The 23,739-nt window shown below is 39.5% G+C and overlaps 1 long non-coding RNA gene across 2 annotated transcripts in view; it reads right to left on the reverse strand.

The window, feature by feature from the left end:
• LOC120515077 overlaps window positions 1-17,757 on the reverse strand; it is a 32,476-nt gene extending 14,719 nt beyond the window's left edge. The window contains exons 1-3 of one of the 2 annotated variants that reach the window (XR_005630580.1): window positions 17,520-17,757; window positions 4,582-4,759; window positions 2,116-2,277 (exon numbers count right to left, since the gene is read on the reverse strand). This is a non-coding gene — a long non-coding RNA (uncharacterized LOC120515077). Of the gene's footprint in view, window positions 1-2,012; window positions 2,278-4,581; window positions 4,760-17,519 lie in introns of those variants that run through there. The other variant, XR_005630579.1, reaches the window with a different exon arrangement.
• Window positions 17,758-23,739: the final 5,982 nt, after the last annotated feature.

Below are 23,739 nucleotides of genomic sequence, written 5' to 3' on the forward strand. Positions count from 1 at the left end.
ACCTCACACCAGGTTACATGCTACATTTTGTCTGGCCCATGATTTGTTCAAGTTCACTGTCATGTGGACATACACACATAAACTGTACAGAATTAAAGTGACAATGACACAATACTAATAAAAGACAAGCAGAAAAACATAGAAAGCAACATATATGTATTTCACGTAAAAGAAAAAAAAGATACAATGTTTGTAGACTCTCTTGTTTGGTGAATACCACTTGAAACTAAGGAATTGTGTTTTGTTGTGAGCTGTTCACTAGTGATCAATTTTGCAACCTTGTCCTGTAATACTTGTTCACAAACAGTCCTTCAGATTGATGTTCACTCAATTATGTTGACCTCTTTTGTAAGTAACTTTGGATAAAGGTGTCTGCTAAGCAAATAAATGCAAATGTCAATCAGTCATTTTCTAATCCACTAAGTCCAAAACAGAGAGTGCTGGAGCCTATCCCAGCTAGCATAGGGCACAAGGCAGGAACAAACCCTGGACATGGCACCAGCCCATTGCAGGGTGGACATACAAACACACCCCAACCACACAATAGGGCCAATTTAGTATCGCCAATCCACCTAATCTGTGTGTTTTTGGACTATGGAGCACCCGGAGTAAACTAACCAAACACAAGGAAAACATGCAAACTTCATGCAGACAGGACCTGGGACACAAACCCAGGTCTCCTTACTGCCAGACAGCACCTGTGCCACTATACCGCCTCCTAAATGTAAATGTCAAGTTTGAAAAAATAGTTTTCTCACTCTGGGGTTTGAGCTTCCAAGGACACAGCTCTGAATGTCTTGCACACCAGTACACGACTGAACCCCAACTTCTGATCCATGTCATCATTAAATAGCAGTAGTAGCAGATGGGGAGGGACTTCCGGTGTCATGTTGAATTGACAATTTCCTCTGTTCTCAAGGTGAAAAAGGAAAGGCAGCTAATACTGGTGTTATTCCACTCTCAACCTGCATCATTTCTACAGGATTAGGACCTCCAAGATGCTACCTAGCTGCACGTGCTTGACAATACATATTCACATACATACTATATACTGTAATGACATCTAACCACAAAAAACTCAAAAAGAAAGCTGAAGCTCAAAAACTAAGCCTTAAAATTTTAATAAGACCTAGAAACAAAGTATGCCAGTGTGGTACAGTGTGTCAGAGATTTGTGGTGGGTGCAGGATTTTTAATAACAGAAAGAGAAATTTTAAAGCTTCTTATCCTCTCGACGTCATCCCTTCATAAGTAGATGTTTGTGTGGTCTGCCTTCTGTTTCCTGTGGCCTGTATCAAGCTCAATGGTTTTGCTGACACATGGGTGAGATTGTTGTCCTGACACCAGTGAGTCAGCAGATAGATCTCTTCTCTGTAAGCCATCTAGTCAAAGTTGGAGCTTTGTTTGGTCAGTCATCGGTGAATATGGAGTACAGAAAGGGGCCTGGTAGTGTGGTTGTCGTTTTCATATTCCAGGTTTTGTGATGGGGTCAGAAGTATAAAACTTGCATATGCACAAAGAGAATATTGATATGTGCATTTGCAATCTTCTACAGTATTTCTCAAAAAGAATACTTTACAGGACAATCTGCATATATTTATGGTAAATTTGACCCATCCGTACGCAACATTTTGGAGGCACGGGGAAATTACAACATGCTTGATCATGCAGGGAAATGCATCCAAACCAGCTAAATGACGACTCATACTGAATATTATTATTCATATAGCCGAGCCTCTATTAGAATGTGTGCTTACGTTACAACTACATTACACTGTAGCGGTCCGGTGCCGCTAAGATTCACATCATCAAGAAGACGGTGATTTATTTATTTTTATAGAGGATCCCAGGGACACTCCCAGCCTTGGCCCGACCCGCACACACTCACAAACAGAGACAAAATAAAGCACACTGGGAACTAACAACAAAGAATATTATGAAATTAAATAATATAAATGAAAACAATAATACCACCTCTGTGCCCCTACATTAAACATATAAACACAAACAACTCCACACAGCAAAGTCCATGAAAAACAACACCGGATGCAATGAAAGATGATGATAGTAAGTCCAGAGATCAGCATGCTGAAAGGGAATGAAAAAACAGTCCTACCAGTAGACACTGTAAGGGTGAAGATGGATGGATGGTTCAGGAGCGCTCCTTTTCTTGAGGGGAATCCAATGAATCCACTATCAGTCCTTAGCACACAGTTAGACAGAAGACGATCCAGATCCCAACAATGAATACAATCCAGGACACAGCGACTCAGTATGGCTTAATTAAGAAGGCAGTCCGACAGGAAAATGGAACACAAAATACAACAATAAAAAACACCCTCCTTCATTTTGGACACCTGCCCTCCTTTTAAACCCCTCTGACCACCTTCGACCTCAACAGCCCCTGCAGGGACTGCTGGGAGAGGCAGTTTTAACTAATAGTAGCACTACTACAACACCTTCAAAGTGATGAATATGATATACAGACTTTATTTTAGTTCCCTTTTAAAAGGATTAATGCATAAGAACGCATAGAAGCACAGCAAGATACTCTTCAAGGCTTCAGGGGGGAGGCTGTCCCAGTCAATGAAGTTCTGCAGCATCGTGATTGCAAATGCACATGATTCATTAGTTTATTCCATTAGCAGTGGTTTCAGCCCAGCAACCTGGCTGAGCTCGAGGTGTGCTTGCATATGCACAGTTACAAATTGACTGTGATTTACAGTATATGGGTGAATTGTGTGGAAACGTGTGTATGCCGGATTTAACAAACCATATTGTTTTTGTCGTATGAAATTTTCCTGTTTTTTTTCCATTTGCATATTTTCACACTCAAATCCCTGCAAAGTGTTATAAAGGAGACTCCAGGTCTATATTCTTTGGACCTCAGAAAGGCAAACTAAGGTCTGCATTTGCAAACCTAACCATGCGATTGTTGTAACACTTTTGCATATTTACTTAACTTACTAGGATATTTTCCTGCTCAAATACATGCCACTTTACATACAGTGAACTGGATTAACGCACATGCACATTTCCAAAGGATGAGATGCACACTTCAGAAAAAATGCTAAAGAAGCTACCGATATTTAAAATAAGGGAAAAAAAGAACTCAAAGTACAAAAATAATGTTAAGCAGACTGAAACTACTGCCCATCTGGTGAGGAGGATTGTCTGCTTGTCCAGCTCTCAATTATCACACCAGCTGACCACGCATCTCTTGCTCTCTTAACCCTGGTTTCCTCCACTCTCCAGTGAGAGTCTGCCCTGACTCTCCTATCAGCTTCAGAACTGATTAACTTCTGCAGTATCTGGGGATAGGTGCAGTTCTACTTGGTTAAAGAAAAGACACACATAAGCCCCCTCTAAAGACTGCCTGTATCCCAAAACCCTGAGACATCAGGGTCAACTAATGGACTGAAGAGCAATGACTGCATTCCAGCTCATGATGCTGGCCTTAATTTTTAAATGACAAAAAGATTTAATTTCTTCCAACTTGGGTTACCCACTATTGGTCTAGCGGTATTCTTGCCTCTTGCCCGCGTTTGTTCTCTCCAAGTTTCTAGAGTGTCTGCTGGATTATCCACCCACTAGTGTTCGAATGCAACATTTAGTTGGGAACTCACACCTCACAGCCGCTTAAGTGTAGCCAGTTTAGAATGCAGACCTCTAGTATAATAATTAAACAAGTTAGAAAATGTTTTAGTTAACTGCTTTGAAAGATGGTGCATTTTTAAGAGTGACAGATATCACAGTTTTGTTCATTTGATTCTTTGACAATTAGGCATATCCAAAAATAACAGTGATAATACAATGCAATTAAAATAACAGAATATTAGTTGAGTACAATAAATACATACCGTAAAGCATTTTACCAAATCATGTAGTTAAAAAATTAGGCCAAATAGGCTTGTGGTGGCTCAAAGACACCAGATATCAATCCAAGTAATGTACAAATGACATCTAATGATCTACTATGGTTAGTTGTTGGCTGTGAACAGTCTATGGCTATTTGTGCTTCATAATTCTTAAACATAAAATTTTTAAATGAAGTACTCGATGAAGAGTTAAAATCCTTGTTGATGTCTCAAATTAAAATTGCTACAGTGTTTTAAGGACACAAGACACTCTTCTTAAAATGAAGCTAAAATTAAAAAGTAAGAATATGTATTTGATATAATGGGGAAAAGAGAAAAAAAGAAACTAAATACATCTTTTTAAAGGATTGATATCGTAAACTTGACTAATAAAGTATGCATGTTTAAGAAAAGCAAGGTGAAACAGTTATAAAAAAGGTGAAGGAAAGAATAATAATTTAGATGAGAGTCACATGAGCATTTTCCTTGTTCTTATTTTAGCTGTCATAATAATGCACTGAGAGGGAACCAAATTCTTACTCCACATGGCAATGTACATATTTCTACACATAGATCAGTATGCAGTACAAATGGCATTATATATCTTTGTCTTGTTGCTGATAATTCCTGGTTACACTTCGTTTCATATTGATATATTGTCACTATAAGTTGACTATAGTTGCATTGCCATTTGCTTTTACAGATACAAAAATAGTTTAACTGACCTGGTATGACTTCAAGCAACAGGTGAACTGACTTGGTGTTGCAGAGTCCTGGCAAGCTGCTGATATGATTTTGTGTTCCCTGCTGTGCACATTCATTTCTCTCCTGCTCTTTCATTAATTTGTGTTGAGATCTGTTTTTCTATCAGCGGCAGCCTTCAGATGAGTAAAAGAGGAAATTCTAAAATATAAACAGTACAGGTTGAAATAATGACTCCTAAGAAATGTTTGAAACAATAAATTATTTCAGTTATAATTAAGTTATTATTCAGTAATTGATGCCATTTAGAAGTTTCTCTTCTTTTAAGAGGGATGAATTTGAAAATTTCGCAATGCTTTCCATTTTTGAAATTTCTAAAATGTATATAATAAACTCTGTTGCAAATTGTCCATTGATTTTTAGCACACTATTAGGATCAGCTTTATATATTAAAGGTTCTCTACCACCCAACATTGGCTGTTACATGGGTTCAGAAAAATAAAAAGTTTGTCTAAGCTGACTGCATGGCAAATTTCCAGGACAATATTCTTTGAATAAGGTAGTTATGGGAGACAGTATATTAACTGCAAACACAACTTTGGGGAATTTCAGTAATGTAATCTATACTAATACTGTAAAAGGCAAAGCCCTCACTGACTGACTGACTGACTAACTCACTCATCACTAATTCTCCAAATTCCCGTGTAGGTGGAAGGCTGAAATTTGGCAGGCTCATTACTTACAGGTTACTTACAAAAGATAAGCAGGTTTCATCTCGAAATTCTATGCATAACGGTCATAATTGAATCCTACTTACGTACATATATACATCCATAGCCTGCAGCTCGGTCGCCGTGTGAGGCGGCATTGCGTCCCCATCCCCACGCTTGCCTGCCTATATTGGGTCCCCCATCTCCAGGCTGTCTGTCGCTCTGTTCTCTTCATTCCCTTCTTTGCTTTGCCACGGTATTCACGTCTCCCTGCAGCCTTTATATTTAATCCACGGCTTCTCCGCTGTTTTATTGTTCGTTTATTACGATGCAAAATTATCGATGAAGGTGATTGTATGCTTACAACGCTTGACAGATGCCGAATGTCACTTCAACACAAGTCCTGCAAATACTAACGTAATTGAAACAAACCATGAAACTCAAACTGATTATGACAGCAGCAATCCAAGCTGTGAGAAAACAGTAAAAAGGAGGCGTGTCAGATGTCATGGTACATTGTCTGATGCAGCTAGACAGAAACAACTTTGTGACGCTGCCGCCAAATACATGCAGAAAAACCCACAAGTTAATAGACACACTGTCGCTAAATACTGCTTGAGCAAATCCACAACTTAATAGAGGCGCTGCGGTAAATACTCGCGAGGCAAATCCACAAGTTCATAGAGGCGCTGTCGCTAAATACTCACAGGCAATTCCACAAGTTCATAGACACGCTGCCACTAAATATTCACAGGCAAATCCACAAGTTAATATCGGGAATGCCTGTTAAACATCTTAGATTCACGAGTAGCGATTTGGGTAGTGAGATGTCTATCGAGGTGATCACCATCGATCAAAGAACTGTCACTTACCGAGTGGTTTCCATGCCCGGAGATGCCGCTTGCCTTTTACATTCTCTGTGTTACATATTGCACGGCCATATCAGGCTCAATCTTGACATCCAGAGGAACATTGTGTCTTGTGTATTGAATGACTGGGACAGGTTCAAGGTGTGGACTGATGACGGTACAAGAGATAAATATACTACACAGGAGCACTATAAGAGTGAAATGCTTAAGCCCTTCACCTATGCTTCTGCATGTGAGTTGATGGCTGCCGCTGAATTGTTCGGTTGTTGCTTTCAAGTCTACCGAAATGGCCAAATATTTTACACCTTTGGAGAACCGCCAATGGCTCTTAAATATCTTAGATTCACAGGTGACGATTTGAGTAGTGGAAACTTTGATGTTTATGAATGTTTCAACTCTCAAAAGCTGGATTCGAAGTTATTGATGAAGCTGGTTGTATGCTTACAACGCTTGACAGATGGCAAATGTCACTTCAACACAAGTCCTGCAAATACTAACGTAATTGAAACAAACCATGAAACTCAAACCGATTATGACAGCGGCAATCCAAGCTGTGAGAAAACAGTAAAAAGGTGTGTCAGATGTTGTGGTACATTTTCTGATGCAGCTAGACAGAAACAACTTCATGACGCTGCCGCCAAATACACGCAGAAAAATCCACAAGTTAACAGACATGCTGTCGCTAAATACTTCATGAGCAAATCCACAAATTCATAGAGACGCTGTTGCTAAATACTCGCAGAAAAATCCACAAGTTAATAGACGTGCTGTCGCTAAATACTCGCAGGCAATTCCACAACTTAATACCGGGAATGCCTGTTAAACATCTTAGATTCACGAGTAGTGATTTGGGTAGTGAACACTTTGATGAATGAAACCTGTTATCTTTACAACGGTTGACAAACACGGAATGTAACTTGAACACAACACGTTCTCCAAATACGAACCTGATTAAAAGAAATAATGATAATCAAATTCTTGATGACAGCAACACTCATAACAGTGACAAAACAATTACATTGACAATCATGTTACGTTATTTTTAAAATGTTTCCTTTTCTTTTTCATAACTTATTTAACACACTACTTCTCCGCTGCGAAGCACGGGTATTTTGCTAGTATAATAATATAATTCAGGATATCCCAAAGCTGTTCTATAGAGTTAAGGTCAGGAGATAATGTAGAACCTGCACACCTGCATTAATTTCTCAGCAGCTGTGTTTGGCCTTCTATATTGTCTTTGCATTGTCCTTCTCTAGGGTCAGATGTCTCGATGGTGTGAGTAGAAGGCCTATGATAGGCCATCTTGCTCTAAGTCCAGCAGCCTGAAGCCTGCCAAACGTTATCCCATTACTTATATAAGCACTGTTTCTGCTGGTACAGTGTGATGGAGTCTTAAACACAATGCAACGGCGAGCAACGCTTCCAAAACACCATAAAGCAGACCAGGACCTTCACTGACATGCCCAGAAGAGATTCACCCCAAAATCAGTCCCCAACTGCTACTTGCTGGTTTTGGCCTACACATACCAAAAAAGGGGATCTGGTTTTAAAAGTTAAAATATACTGAAAAATGCCTCATGATAGAGAAAAACCAACACACTCTGGCTAATAGAAACAAAACCCAGAAAGAATCTTTATAAATTGAACATCTATTTGACAAGTAGAAAAACTGAGCAAAATCCCCAAAAGAGCAAACAATAATTTGTCTAAAAGGCAATCTGAGGTTACCAAGTTCTGATATAATTTACTAAAGCAAGTAAAATCCATTAAACCAGAAAGAAAGAAATACGCAAAAAGACTCCAGTACATTCAATGATAGAGAAAAACCAACACACTCTGGCTAATAGAAACAAAACCCAGAAAGAATCTTTATAAATTGAACATCTATTTGACAAGTAGAAAAACTGAGCAAAATCCCCAAGAGAGCAAACAATAATTTGTCTAAAAGGCAATCTGAGGTTACCAAGTTCTGATATAATTTACTAAAGCAAGTAAAATCCATTAAACCAGAAAGAAAGAAATACTTACGCAAAAAGACTCCAGTACATTCAATGATTCACTAGTGGACCATTTCTTCTGGCTGACCTAAATAGCAGTAGGAATGTCAGGGTGGCTCCACTTTCAGGTTTCAATGCACATAACACATGGATGCCAATTTAAAGAAATGGTGCATAACTAACAAATAATAAACAAGATATTGTTTATTGACATCTCTCTATTATAAAAAAAAAATCTTACGACAAGACAAAACATTTTTCCTGCAATGAGGCGTGATCTTTTGAAGAGAGACAGAGAAACACTTTCATGTCCTGAGAGACGGTCAAGTCACGGCATACTTACAACCTTTGGATTCAAGTCACGTAATACATATGCTGAGCAGGTTAGAGATAATGGAAGTAGGAAAATTTGAAAGTCTCAAAAAATGAAAGCAAAGATCGCATTAGTGCAAACAAATGGAAAATATTACTCAGTGAAATAACGGAACAGCTAAAAGAGATCGCATAGTGTTTGAGGATAAAAGGACAGGTGCTGTAGAGGCTTTTTAACGTTTGAAGCACCACACGAAATGCAGATCACGTGGCACGGCAGCAACTGATCGAGCAAGGAGGAGGTAAAAAAAACTGTATTTGTTTCCAATTGTATCAACGTTAAGGAGGGGTTTCAGAGGAACGGCCACGTCTCCTTAGGGTGCGTTCAGCCCCCCTCTTCACAAAGGCGCATACTGCTGGTGGGGGGAGGGTGTGTGTGTTTGGTTGGCAAGCAAAGCGAGCAGGGTGCAAAGTGCCCTAGTAGTACAAAATATTAAAAATAATCATTCAAACATAAAAAACAACAATAAAATAGAAAATAAATACAAGCTATGGAAAAACAAATGTAGCTGTAACACAGTAGCTGGCAGCAAATCAGCAATATGGGTGACAAATCTGAAACATAGTCTCAGATGGACTAATCTGATGTTTTCACCCTCCTCCAGTGTGGCTATACAAGAGCAACTGAATGTTGAATGGTCATCTTTCCTGTCAGTCTCCACAAACCTTGACTGCAGTCTTAATCTTTAGTGTATGGCAATGTTGGCAAATGACATATCTCCCTGCAGCATGCCAAAGGCCCTGCCCCTTGCTTACTGACACATTTCAAGGGAACACAGAAAATATCAAAGAAGTATTATTGCTGGGTCTGTCCTCTCCTCAGTGGAGGCACACCCACAGAGGACTAGCCCCATCCCATGTACACCTCATCATTGATTTAAACTGCACAAGAGAAAAAGAAACAAATACAAGGAATTGAGAGGAAGACTGTTAGAGAAGTATGGTCAATGAAATGTCTCTCATCACATTGCTCTCTTTCTTCCATTCTCTTCTTTCCTCTCCCCTTTCGACAAATCTTTAGCTGTCTCTTAGTCTGTTATATGTAGAGTTCTGGGCGTATTTTAGACATTATGCAGCTCGCAAGTGATCAGTCTAGGTCATGTCCGGAGTAGGAACCAACTAAAGCCTGGGGGGATTGTATGGGGAGATGGGGGTGCAGAGACTAAAATCCACAGTACCACACGGATAACCAGGCTCACTGTCTACTAGTTTGTGTAGAAAGGTGCTGCTTGGGGGGAATTATTCCTTGCTTTTCTGAATGGTGCCATGACAACAAGCCACTCAACAGCACCAGTGAGAAATAGAAAATCTGTGAGCCTGGGGCAAACTGTGCATTATTTCTGCAATACATTACAAAATAGGCAGTCCAACTCATGTTAAGGGTGCTTGACCTTCCAATAAGAGAGTGAGGTTCATCCATCCATCCATCCATCCATTCTCTTCCGCTTATCCGAGGTCAGGTCGCGGGGGCAGCAGCTTAAGCAGAGACCCAGACTTCCCTCTCCCGGCCACTTCTTCCAGCTCTTCGGGAGAATCCCAAAGGCGTTCCCAGGCCAGCCGGAGACATAGTCCCTCCAGCGTGTCCTGGGTCTTCCCGGGGCCTCCTCCCGGTTGGGCGTGCCGGAACACCTCACCAGGGAGGCGTCCAGGAGGCATCCTGATCAGATGCCCGAGCCACCTCATCTCACTCCTCTCGATGCGGAGGAGCAGCGGCTCTACTCTGAGCCCCTCCCGGATGACTGAGCTTCTCACCCTATCTTTAAGGGAAAGCCCAGACACCCTGCGGAGGAAACTCATTTCAGCCGCTTGTATTGCGATCTCGTTCTTTGGTCACTACCCATAGCTCATGACCATAGGTGAGGGTAGGAGGTAGATCGACTGGTAAATTGAGAGCTTTGCCTTACGGCTCAGCTCCTTTTCACCACGACAGACCGATGCAGAGCCGCATCACTGCGGATGCCGCACCGATCCGCCTGTCGATCTCACGCTCCATTCTTCCCTCACTCGTGAACAAGACCCCGAGATACTTGAACTCCTCCACTTGGGGCAGGATCTCTCCCCCAACCCTGAGAGGGCACTCCACCCTTTTCCGGCTGAGGACCATGCTCTCGGATTTGGAGGTGCTGATTCTCATCCCAGCCGCTTCACACTCAGCTGCGAACCGATCCAGAGAGCTGAAGATCACGGCCTGATGAAGCAAACAGGACAACATCATCTGCAAAAGCAGTGACCCAATCCTGAGTCCACCAAACGGACCCCTTCAACACCCTGGCTGCGCCTAGAAATTCTGTCCATAAAAGTTATGAACAGAATGGTGACAAAGGGCAGCCCTGGCGAGTCCAACTCTCACTGGAAGCGGGCTCGACTTACTGCGGCAATGCGGACCAAGCTCTGACACGGTTGTACAGAGACCGAACAGCTCTTATCAGGGGTCCGGTACCCCATACTCCCGGAGCACCCCACAGGATTCCCGAGGGACACGGTCGAATGCCTTTTCCAAGTCCACAAAACACATGTAGACCGGTCGGGCAAACTCCCATGCACCCTCAGGACTCTGCTAAGGGTGAAGAGCTGGTCCACTGTTCGCGACCAGGGCGAAAACCACACTGTTCCTCCTGAATCCGAGGTTGACTATCCGGCGGACCCTCCTCTCCAGAACCCCGAATAGACTTTTCCAGGGAGGCTGAGGTGTGATCCCTCTATAGTTGGAACACACCCTCCGGTCCCCTTTTAAAGAGGGGACCACCACCCGGTCTGCCAATCCAGAGGCACTGTCCCGATGTCCATGCGATGTTGCAGAGGCGTGTCAACCAAGACAGTCCTACAACATCCAGAGCCTTAAGGAACTCGGTATCTCATCCACCCGGGGCCCTGCCACCAAGGAGTTTTGACCACCTCGGTGACTTCAGTCCCAGAGATGGGAGAGCCCACCTCAGAGTCCCCAGGCTCTGCTTCCTCGTGGAAGGCATGTTAGTGGGATTGAGGAGGTCTTGAAGTACTCCTCCCACCGACCCTAGCGTCAGTGAGGTCAGCAGCGCACCATCCCACCATATACGGTGTTGACACTGCACTGCTTCCCCTCCTGAGGCGCGGACGGTGGACCAGAATCTCCTCGAAGCCGTCCGAAAGTGTTCTCCATGGCCTCTCAAACTCCTCCCATGCCCGAGTTTTGCCTCAGCAACAACGAAGCAGCGCGTTCGCTTGGCCTGCGGTACCTATCAGCTGCCTCCAGAGACCCACAGGACAAAAAGTCCTATAGGACTCCTTCTTCAGCTTGCGGCATCCCTCACGCGGTGTCCACCAGCGGGTTGGGGATTGCCGCCACGACAGGCACCGACCACCTTGCGGCCACAGCTCCGGTCAGCCGCCTCAACAATAGAGCACGGAACATGGCCCATTGGACTCAATGTCCCCACCTCCCTCGGGGCGTGGTTGAAGTTCTGCGGAGGTGGGAGTTGAAGCTACTTCTGACAGGGGACTCTGCCAGCCGTTCCCAGCAGACCCTCACAACACGTTTGGGCCTACCAGGTCTGACCGGCATCTTCCCCACCATGAAGCCAACTCACCACCAGGTGGTGATCAGTTGACAGCTCCGCCCCTCTCTTCACCCGAGTGTCCAAGACATATGGCGCAAGTCCGGCGACACGACCACAAAGTCGATCATCGACCTGAGGCCTAGGGTGTCCTGGTGCCAAGTGCACATATGAACACCCTTATGCTTGAACATGGTGTTCGTTATGGACAATCCGTGTGAGCACAGAAGTCCAATAACAAAACACCGCTCGGGTTCAGATCGGGGCCATTCCTCCCAATCACGCCCTTCCAGGTCTCACTGTCATTGCCCGTGAGCATTGAAGTCTCCCAGCAAAGCGAGGGAATCCCAGAAGGTATGCCCTCTAGCAACCCCTCAGAGACTCCAAAAGGGTGGATACTCCAAACTGCTGTTGCGCATACGCACAAACAACAGTCAGGACCCTTCCCCCCACCCGAAGGCGGAGGGAGGCCACCCTCTCGTCCACCGGGGTAAAACCCCAATGCACAGGCTCCAGTGGGGGCAATAAGTATGCCCACACCTGCTCGGCGCCTCTCACCGGGGGCAACTCCAGAGTGGTAGAGAGTCCAGCCCCTCTCAAGGAGATTGGTTCCAGAGTCCAAGCTGTGCGTCGAGGTGAGTCCAACTATATCTAGCCGGAACCTCTCGACCTCGCGCACTAGCTCAGGCTCCTTCCCCTTCAGAGAGGTGACATTCCCGTCCCAAGAGCCAGTTTCTGTAGCCGAGGATCAGACCGCCAAGGTCCCGCCTTGCCACCACCCAACTCACATTGCACCCAACCTCCATGGCCCCTCCCATAGGTGGTGAGCCCATGGGGAGGAGGACCCACGTTACCTCTTGGGCTGTGCCCGGCCGCCCCAGGGGTGCAGGCCCGGCCACCAGGCGCTCGCCATCGAGCCCCACCTCCAGGCCTGGCTCCTCCTTGAACCGTCACCTTATCGTGGTGGAGGGGTTTGCGTGTCCCAATGATCCTAGGAGCTATGTTGTCGGGGCTTTATGCCTGGTAGAACCACCAAGGCAAACTGGTCCTGGGTGAGGGATGAGACAAAGAGCGGTTCAATAAACCTCCAATGAAAAATAAAAACTGTGGACAACGTTTTCCCTTGCCCGGACGCGGGTCACCGGGGCCCCCCTCTGGAGCCAGGAGAGTGAGGTTATGCTACCCAAATCAAAAATGAGGTAACACAGAACTACAATGAAGACCCAAAACTTTAAAAGCTAATTGAGGCTCAGTGGTACAAAGACGCCAGTCACTGCCAGAGGACTCTATAGTGTGATTTCCCTGAATAGTAGAGGGAAGCCCAACATTGGAAATAGGGATAAGGCTTGGTGTAGAAGAATTCTGAGGAGGAGTTAATGGTCCCCTCTAGCCATTGTTCCAGGGAGCAAGAAAGAATGGCAAAAAAATAGAGAGACAAGAGAAATGGACTGGGACACTAAATCACAAATCAAAGGAAGAGCCCTTTGAGCTAAGCTGAGTTAGAATACTAGCTTTACTTTGTTTCATGTCTATTTCTTTGTTATTTTGTACTGTTTTTTAACAATGACCATCTCTCCATTATTAGTTTTTTCCTTTTAGTAAAAGTTGATGTTTTGGCATACTTGAGTGATGATAGGGGTTTATTTTAATAATATATAATCTGCAAACACAAATGGAGAAATGAAAGTTGCACATTTCCATAGTCACCAAGTAAACAAAATCAACACATTTTTGAAAGAACAGTAGGTATGAAGAAAAATGAAATAGAGACTGCTAAAAAAGAAAGCAAGTCTGATTGCTGGTATTATGAAGCAGGAAAATTAATTTACAAAACTAAAAATAAAATAAAAAAGGACATATCAATATCAATGTCATAAATACTGTATGTAATTATTGGTAGTTATAACGTATTTAATTCATTCATTCATTCATCCACCTTCCCATTCTCCAACCAGCTCTTTGACTTCAGGATCATGGGGTGCCAGTGTCTAATGTGGTAAGATGAGGCACAAGGCATGAAGCAACCCCAGACAGATCACCAGTCTATCGCAACACACACTCAGTTTTCCTTAATCTGTTTGGCTGCTATTGAAATTTGAAACACAGAGATAACATTTGATTAAATATTACCTTAAAACATTGCTATTGCGCATTATGTTTAGCTATAATCATTTATATTTAAACACATAGGTTCTTAGTCACATTTGTTGTTCATTACTAAGGATTAGAGTATACTGCATGTTGTTTCATTCCTGCACAAATTTAATCTTACATCACATTTTCATGGAGCATATTGATCAGAGTTAAGTGAAGGGGGAGGGGGGTTCTGACCTGAAGAAATGAAGGTGAACACGTGCTTGCAATAAAGTCTCAGTTCTCAGAATCGCCCCCATGATGATACTTCCTGTGGACTAACAGGAATTCCCCAGCCTCTATAAAGAAGCAAAACTTTTTTCCTACAGCTCACAAAAAGTGGACGTCTACAGCAGTAAGAAGTACTGAATCAAGAATCATCCATCATAATAAGGCGTGGACTTCTGGTAAGAAAAGAACATGAATCTGACAGCAGAGGGAGGACAAAAAAGAAACATACACAACCACACTATTTTTAAACAACAAGAAATTGGATAAATGTGTGTATTTTGAATGACAGGAGTTTCATTGACTCAGTTTATAATACAGAATTAACAAGGTGAAAGTGTAAATATCAAAAATGCTTACAATTTCTGCATTGATCTCTCAGTGGTATGTTAGCTTGATTTTCTTGAAAGATAGTTTTTTTCAAAAGTGCTTGATTTCATTCACTTTAACATTTAATCTTCCATTTGTTGAAATGTTGACACCAATATGTAGCTAAGTAAATATCTAGTTTTAATTTAAAATAGTCAGGTTCACACCTTGATAGGTATGGTATGGTCTTTGTTAATTCTCTTGTTCTCTAAATTTCCCAGTGGGACTAATAAACTTTATCTAATCTAAAGTAATCGTAATGTACAGATAACCTAGGGTGAACTCTAATTTCAAAATGAAGCTATGCTGCTTAAGAATCCACCTACAAATCTGCATAAAAAACACCAGGGTGGTTTACCACGAAAAAGATCAATGAGATTTTGTTAGCTATTATAGAAAATAAAATTTCTGTTGTACAGTATTTTCTCTGACTGGAAAGGTAACTATTTTTACTGTATATATATATTTTAATTTTGTATACACTGTATGATTTTTGACAGACTTACAATCAAGCAGCACTAAAATGGGCCTCACATTGGCTTAATATAGGGGAAAGTATTTTACAATAGTAGAAAAAGCTTTGTTGGTCAAAGAAACTGAATCATGAACTGATGTAGCTGAACACGTGCTGCAAGGGTTGGCATAATCTGTTGCCATATGTAATACCATAGATAGGATGAGTATTTAGAGAAAAGATACTGTAGTGTCATGGGGAACCAGTATATTCCTGTCCAATGATTCATTAAAAGGTTGCTGTCAGTGGTCAGCTTCAGCACTTCGCCCCAACAAGGCTTTTACCTGTAGATCCTTGATTTAAAACTTATTGAGATGTAGTGACCATTTATACAAAGGTTTGCAATTAAGTTCAGGGTAAGAACTTACAATTAAAGGGTTGCTGCCAGTTTTGTTATGGAAGTAGTCACAGAAACTAACAGCAGCTCTTTAATGGTAAGACACTGAAAATCTCTGGTCCTGAACTTAAGTGTAAAATTTAGGACAAATGGTGACCACATATCAGTATGTTTTAAATCAAGAATCTAAAGATGAAAGCCTGTTGGGGTGAAGTCAGATGATCTACTCCTACAGTTTGTGCAGAAAAAGCCATGACCATTTTGGCAGCAGAGTTTCCTTTATTCTTCTATTTATTGTTACTTTTATTTCTCTCTTCAGTCATCCCTCTCTTTTCTTTTGCTATTTAGCCTAAACGTCAAATGAAATTTGCTTTCCAATCATTAACTGGGTCAAGTGGGTTCACATACAGGAGATTAGACTCAAACCCTGGCATATTCACTGCCTGCATACTTTCTATATGTCTGCATATATATTCCTCTAGTTTTTGTGCAGCATCCCAAAGATGTGCATGTTATGCTGACTGACAATTCCAAACTGGCCCTGTATGAGGGAGTATGGAAGTGTGTGGCAGTGTGCCCTGAAATGGACTGGTACTTCATATAGGGTTTTTACCTGCTGGGATAGGCTTTATCCTCATCCAGTGAACATTTTTCAATACACAGGATTGAAGGAAGGATGGATGAATATTCTGAGTTATAGAATCCAGTTATAAAGTACATCACTAGTTTAAAAGGTCCATAAAAATATATTTGACTAATTACAAAACTCAGAAAAAGGTAGTCAGTGTGGCATAGTGGTTAAGGCTTTGGACTTTAAACCCTGAGGTTGTGGGTTCAACTCCTGCTGCTCATGTTGTGTGATCATGGTTAAGTCCCTTCACGTGCTGGTGCTCCAATTGGAACAAGAAAAGAAATGTAAGCAATTGCATCTTTAGTGTGGTAAGGTGCTTTGGATAAAGGCTAACCAAATAATTTCTATGAACAATTTTCTTGTAGCATACTGTGAAGAAACGCAAATGCATTGTCATTACATGCTTTGAGGCACTGTTGACAGCAATAATCAAACTAAAGAGTAATGTTCTACAATGTGGGGATTGTTTCACAAACTTAGAGGATTCTTCATTTTCTGAAATGTGGCTTGTTTGTATTGAATTAAATATTAGTGGAAAGGTGAATGCAGGTTATGTGGAGGATGCTTAAGAGTTTCCAGTCAGCCTAGCTACAACTTATGGAAAGTTGATAATGAAGTAGTAGTGCTACATTGTGTTGGTAGTCGTGCATTTCAAAGCTATCAGCCCCTATGGAACTACACTTCAGTTATAAATGTTAAGTTAACAAAATGGTAGGACATGGATTCATTAATTTAACTAACCCTTAAACTTACTGTCGTCATTATCTTTTTGTCTTGATGATATCTATTTTTAGTTTTACCTTACTAAATAATCCTATCTGGAAATGTAGATTTGTCTCATTTCATTTCAAATGATTAATAAAATCCTGCTCATCAAAGAGATGCTTTATCCATATTCTTTAAAATTCTTGTCATATCACATTTCAATATGTCTCTTATAACAATGTTGTACATACATACATTTGTATACATTCTACTTTCAGTTTTAGAAGCAACTCATCTTATAAACTTTCCTGTTCATCATTAAAACATCATATCAGAATTACTATAAGCCTATGATAAAGAAGCATGTGTGAGATTTTACTAGACTACTATTTAATTTCAAATTTATCATGAGCTAATGGAATTGTTCTTAATAACACTGATTCGATTGCCCATTCTGTTTCACTGTCTTTAAATTTATATTCAGTACTAAAATTGTTTTTGTGTTTATCAACCACAAAACATCAGTCTGCCATGTTGCTCATATTTTACATTATGCATACCATTTCTAGTTGGCTTTGGGAGGTTCTCTGAGTAGAAAGAGGTGAGGTGAGGCGTTCTGGGCTGGTAGATAGGTTGTCCATTGTGGTCTCTCCTGGGACTGTGCAAGACATAGCCCACTGAGAGAAGGCCCAGGACATGAAGGCATGCTGGAGGAATAGTATTTCTCAGACTTCCTAGAAGCCCTCTTGGTATTACCCAGGAAGTGCTGGAAGATGTTTCCAAGAATAGGGAGGCCTAGTTACCATGGCCCGCTACAAGAAATGCAGAATAAAAATGAACAAATGAATACATGAATTTCTATTTGGTTTAATAATTAGCACAATTTTATTTGCATTCTGTCAAGAATCAAGTTCATTTAATTTCTGCTATAAACAGATGCTTACAAATGCATATAAATTGTGAAGAAGTGTATATGTTGTTTTATGATAACACTTACTTATATGACACATAAACAGTAGAAATTATAATCACCACAAATTGAGAGACTGAGAGATGGAAGAAAGGCACTATAGGACTTCTAGGACTTCTAAAAAGCTCTGTGATAATGGAATGATAAAATGTGCATCCTGGCATATTTAAAAAGTGAACTGTCATGAGCCAAAATACTTTATAATTTACAACCCCACATTTATTACCATCATAAAGTAATACAGAGAGAAAGGTTTGGCTGCTTGAGTTTTTTCAAATACTCCAGTTTTTCTTTCTATAAACCCAAACAGGTTAATTGGCAATCCTAAATTGAGCTGAAATGAGTGAGTGTGGGTCCGTGTGTGTTACGGTGCACTGTGACAGATTAACAATTCTTTCTGGGCTGGTTCTTACTTTAATCAAATGCTGTAGGGCTAAGATCTAGCCTCTGTTGTCCTGCACTGGATTAAACACAATCAATTATGAATGGATGGACAGATTTCACATCTCACTGGGTACAGTATGTGTGATTTAAAAGAGTGTCAATTGTATACAGTATTTAAAATTCATTAGAAGATACCATTAAATCAGCTTGTACAGGCTCTAAACTTTCATTTGGCTTGCTGTAATCATTAAAATTTAGAAGCAATAAATTTGGAAATAAAGATCTTTCACAGACAGAAATTACCAGATTTCTTTTAGTTGTTAGCAGTTAAAGGTGATGCAAATTCAGTATTCCATAAAAAAATATACATTTTTACACTGGTACATCAGACTTGATCCTAATGGTCATGCATGGATGCTGATTTTCATGTTATCCCTTTGCCTAATCAATGGTTAAATATTTATTTTAACTAAATAATTTGATCAATTTGATGACCAGTTTATCATTCTATACTCAGATATACTTTGCAGGATACTATGTATTTTTGGCTATGGATTTCCTGTTAGTTAGTGTACACAATGTACAAATCAGAGCTTCTTCAAAAATAATTTTATTACACCTAATTTAATTTTAGTTATAAACACTAATAATAGATTTGATCCCGTTTTTAAAGGCTGATTTTTTGGTAATTCGAAAAGAATGACAATTTAACAATTTAACTTCAGTTTCATTTGGAATTGTGCACTGATCATATAAGAGTTACCTTAAAATTAAATTTAAAGAAACATGAGAGCTAAGTATCAGTAAGCAAGCCAGGGAAAATTAAACTGATTATGCACATTGAATGACAAAGCAGTAATTCCTTAGAAAAGTAAAACATCATTAATTAATTAGCATAATAGTATTTTCCACTGTTTTAACTTACTAGTTACTAGTCTTATATGTGTATTTGAAAAGCTTCTGTAAAAAGCCAAATACCCCCCGGGGAATTTCTATCTATCTATCTATCTATCTATCTATCTATCTATCTATCTATCTATCTATCTATCTATCTATCTACCATAAAACAGGAATAGGGAAACAAAGTGTTCAATTAACTTAAAATGTGTTTATTGGAAAATATCCAGAGATGTTTAAAAGTGTATTCTTTATAATATAATAAAATGGGACATAAGCCTAGTTTTTTGTTATTTAGTGGCAGCAACCTTCTTTTCTGTTAGCATTGTCTTCTGAATCCTTTGCATGATTATTCTTAGAAAAAGAGAAACATTTCTTGCTCTTGTACATATAGGGGTTTCCCCGAAATTTTTTAAAATTTAATTTCCACTTGAAACTTATGAATCATATAAAGTTACTAATGCACCTCAGATTAGAAGTTCTGATATGACTTCACTCAATGGCACATAACACAATTTCCCAGTGGCTCTTTTATGTGGATATGAAAGCTTTTTGTGAAATCATTGCAGGTGTTACTTTTACTAGTTTAGTATCTCACAGATAATGTTTTATGACTATGTGCCCAAATTTTTTATGACTATATATGCCCAGCTTTAACACTCACCTTTTTCCATTCTTGTAATTTAAAAAAAGTGCTTTTGATTAATTGGTATCACAATTAAAACATTCAGATTGTTTTAATATCGAGAAAAAAAACCAATGAATTTAATAAATACAAAAGCTCTCTGAATATTTACCTGCAAACTGACTGACTCTGTGTCTCTGTGACTCTGTCTGTGGTTCACTTGCCATGTTTTGTTATAATTAATAACTATCTAGTTTAATAATGGAAATGATTCTTATGTTGAAGTCAAATGTAAAAATGCTCCAGATAATATTGTGCTAAGTAAATACATTATCTGAGGCAGAGTGTTTATGTTAAATTTTAACTAAAGAAGTAAGTAAAATACATAGGTATTACAGAAGCATTTTAACCTTACTGTATCACAAAAAACTCAAACTAACAAAATGATAACATGAGAACCACCACCAAATAAAGGAACAAGTAAAATACACGTAGGCTCCCAATGAAACCCAGCTGTCTTTGCATCTCAGCATGCAGCATGTTGTAAGGCAAAACTAACTAACAAAGAAATTAAATTCCGAGGTGATGCCAATAATATATTTTCAGTTTAAGGAGATTTTGTTGTACTCAGGCTTTTTACTTTAATGATAAGACTGAATTTACTGATGCTACTAAACTGTATTTGCAGCCTTTATTTTGGAATTGAAATTTATTTTTAAAATTTTATTTTAGTGCTCTGGTTTAGCTTGAAGAGGAGGAAAAGGCAGGACCAAAGTTCAATTGACATTCACATCCCTGGTCAAGTTGCTCTGACAGTTCTTACATAGACAAATTTTTGTCAATCCAACTCCGACTGTCAAAAGTAAGGATTTCTATATTATATTCAGTTTGACTACGTAAACTGATACAGTTTTTATCTATTCACTCTTTTCATGATACAACATAATATTATCAAACTTGCTTAATCAAATTCAGGGTTGTGGAGTCTATCCCAGCAGCAGTACATATGAGGTAGGAAAGAGTGCTGGACAGAATAGTAGTCTATTCCAAGACTTGCACACATACACATTCACACTTACATGGAAGGAACTTTGAACTATCAATTAACCTAACATTAATTGTATTTGGAATTTACCAGGAAAACCAGATAAACAATAAGTCTGGTGCAAATGCTCACCGGCAAAGGTTGACACAGAAAAAGAAACAAAAAGAGAGTGAGAGAGAGAGAGAGAAGGAGGTGAGAAAGTGGTGATTTCATACAATGATAGGCAAATGGGAAACCCCTTTCTGAAGAAGGTGTAATAACTTGTAAAGGTGGATCCAAGGAGGCAGCAGGGTTTTTGTTTATGACTTACTCTTTTGTACTCATTCTTAGATGTTTAAAACAGTACCAACAAATTCCACATTGTTACAAAGAAGTGCTTATTTTATTCTTGGGTGAAGTGATTCCATGAGGCTGCTTTATATTTAAAGTGGTTAAAAATAAAACCAATCCATATGTTATTGAACCAAGGACCGTGGAGGCCAGAATCACAAGACTGAGTGCCAATAAAAGAAAATGTAAAGCACATGTATCAATATGTAATGCAAAGTTTCAAAAAACTGTGAAACTAACACTAAAACGGCAAATAAATACAAAGCCATATATGAGTTGTAATTAAACTAAAATATTTTGCCTCAGAAACATTAAGCACAGAACTGTACCCATGCCATTAATTGCTGTACATGCAAAAGACAAAACATTGGTATGCAAAGGTCTATACCTGGCCTATTCAAACAGCAGCCAGTGGGCCACATGTGGCCCAGAAGCAACCTCCGCGTGGCCCTGCCTGTGGTCCCGCCAGAAACACAGAGAATAACACATTTTGTGAGCCTTCAGAAATTCCTACATAAATTCCTACAGGAGTACAGACCATGAACGCAACACTCCGTGCAGCCTAGCACCATTCAAACCACAATGCAGGGTGTTGTGTGTCTATAAGAGGTGGTAGTAGTCTATGATACAGTGATTTTTTTTTTGTGATTGTAAATGTTGTACCTGTACCTTGGCAGCAACAACTGGTCATGGAATCAACTACATATTACATGATTCTACTGTATAATCAATTGTGTGCTGAGTCTTAGTTTATTCCAGTTTCACCAAGTAAGTGCAAATGTGGGCTTTTGCAAATTAATCTAATTGTTACTCCAATAAGAGACTCGTTACTGACAAACACTGCATCCACACTTCTCTTCATATGATTGGTTGGCCATCCACTCACATGCTTTGATCCTAAGGATTTATGGCTTTTACTGGGATCAATATCAGCCATTGATACTCAAAGCAAAGGATGAATTAGACTGCAATTGATAAAAACATGCAAAATGTTTGGACTGTTCTTTAAAACTCAATCAAATTAAGCATTGATTGCTTTGTGGGACTATATAACAACCTTTTTCTAGAATGTAGAGCTTGTTATTAACCTGCTGTTGATATTCTTCATGTGGCATGTCTCTTTCTTAACTAAATTTTCTCACAAGTTCACCTTTTAAACAATCAATGCACTGTAACATTTCAGTGACACACTACCAAACTAATACTACCATTGTTATCTGTTACTCTTATTTTATATTAACTTATATGTTGCTTATTTTTAGTCTCATCATTTTTTGCCTTTTTATTGTAGTCCATATTTTAATACATTTCTATGTATACAGATACTGTACTTTGGACAAAATATGTCTATTAAGACTAATAGTTTTTTAAAGAGCTTTCTCCTTAATAATTTGACTACATTTTGGCAACATCAATATTATTTCCTAGAAAATTACCTTGACATACACAAATCCTAGCTCTGTTCTTGTGAGATTTCAATATTTAAGTCTGACTTTCAGTGTGAACTACAGTATATATTATAGCTTTGGTAGTCTATCTGAGAGTAAAATTATTTTTGAGATAAAAAAAATACTTTCAATCAATAGTTCTGAATGTTTTACAATTGCTTTGAAAATAATTTACATCATTATATGTATTTTCTAAAATAATGGAATGCCCCTCATGGTGTGACACAATGCCTAGCACTGCTGCCTCATGGCCCATGGAATGTACACCTGCTTGTGTGGATTTTTTAGACCCTCCTTTTTCTCCTACTATCCCAAACACCTTTGTGCTGTGTTAAATGATGACTCAAAACTGAACACAACTCCGTATGAGTATACTGTATGTGAGGATGCCTTTGGCATTATTATTATTATTATTAATTATTAGAATTATCTCACAGCTGCATTAAAAAGGTTTTCCATCGTGTCTGCATTATTCAGCCTTGACCACTCCCCTCTACACCACTCTCTCAATAATTACTCCTACTGCGCACATTCTCTCTCTGTACCATCCTGTGACACTCTTAGTGCTAAATCTCCCTTCAATGCTGTTGGTTATAATGGCAAGGCACAAAATTATGTATTCAAGAATGCAATAGAAAAACAGCAGCAAGAGCTGATAATGAATGTTGAAAAAAGAAAATGGAAAAAAAAGAGCTGTATATAATAAAAATCAAGAACAAAGAGAATTGTCCAATTATTAAGAAAGAGAAAAAAAATCCCAAACAATATGCGAACAAAAATGCAATGTTTATAGGATGCAAGTTAGAGTATAAAGTAATTCATAATATTGTTTTTGTTGAGGCGTTAATTTAATTTAATTTATTGTTTACTTTTTATTATGGTTTGCTTTTTTACTTTTACTTTTTACTATGTTTTGTTTTTCTACTATGCTTAATTATGCACTAGTATTTAAAATAGATAGTTGTAGTGAAATACTCAAGTAGCTGATTTTCTGTCTATAATAATTAAGGACCAAAACTTCCTCTCAGGCTCCGCATACTCTTCTATATACCAACTGTTTAAATACAACTGCTTTCTCAAA

This window comes from Polypterus senegalus, chromosome 14 (assembly GCF_016835505.1).
Source record: "Polypterus senegalus isolate Bchr_013 chromosome 14, ASM1683550v1, whole genome shotgun sequence".
NCBI lineage: Eukaryota > Metazoa > Chordata > Cladistia > Polypteriformes > Polypteridae > Polypterus > Polypterus senegalus.